Genomic DNA, 331 nt, shown 5'->3' on the forward strand with positions numbered 1-331 from the left:
CGGGCACAGGGGGGCATCCCAAAAACAATTGGGCGAGGTGAAAAAACCGCAGCGATGAGAAAAAGGCCCAGGGAGAAAAGTCGGAGAAGTTCCGCAGCGGGGGCCAGGGTGCAAAATGCCCAAGGGGATCAATCAGTTGCCGAAAGATTTAAAAAATGGTCCCGGTTTCTTGGGGTATACCCGTACGTATAAAAGTAAAATTTACGTTTTTTAACATTAAACTGTTTTATATTTAAAAATACATAAAGGGGGAAAATAAAAAGACAATTTTGTTGGAGATTAAACTGTTTAAAAAAAAAAGAAAGCCCCCCGCCCACACCCCACACCAAAA

The sequence above is a fragment of the Penaeus monodon genome, chromosome 31 (assembly GCF_015228065.2).
Source record: "Penaeus monodon isolate SGIC_2016 chromosome 31, NSTDA_Pmon_1, whole genome shotgun sequence".
Classification (NCBI taxonomy): Eukaryota; Metazoa; Arthropoda; class Malacostraca; order Decapoda; family Penaeidae; genus Penaeus; species Penaeus monodon.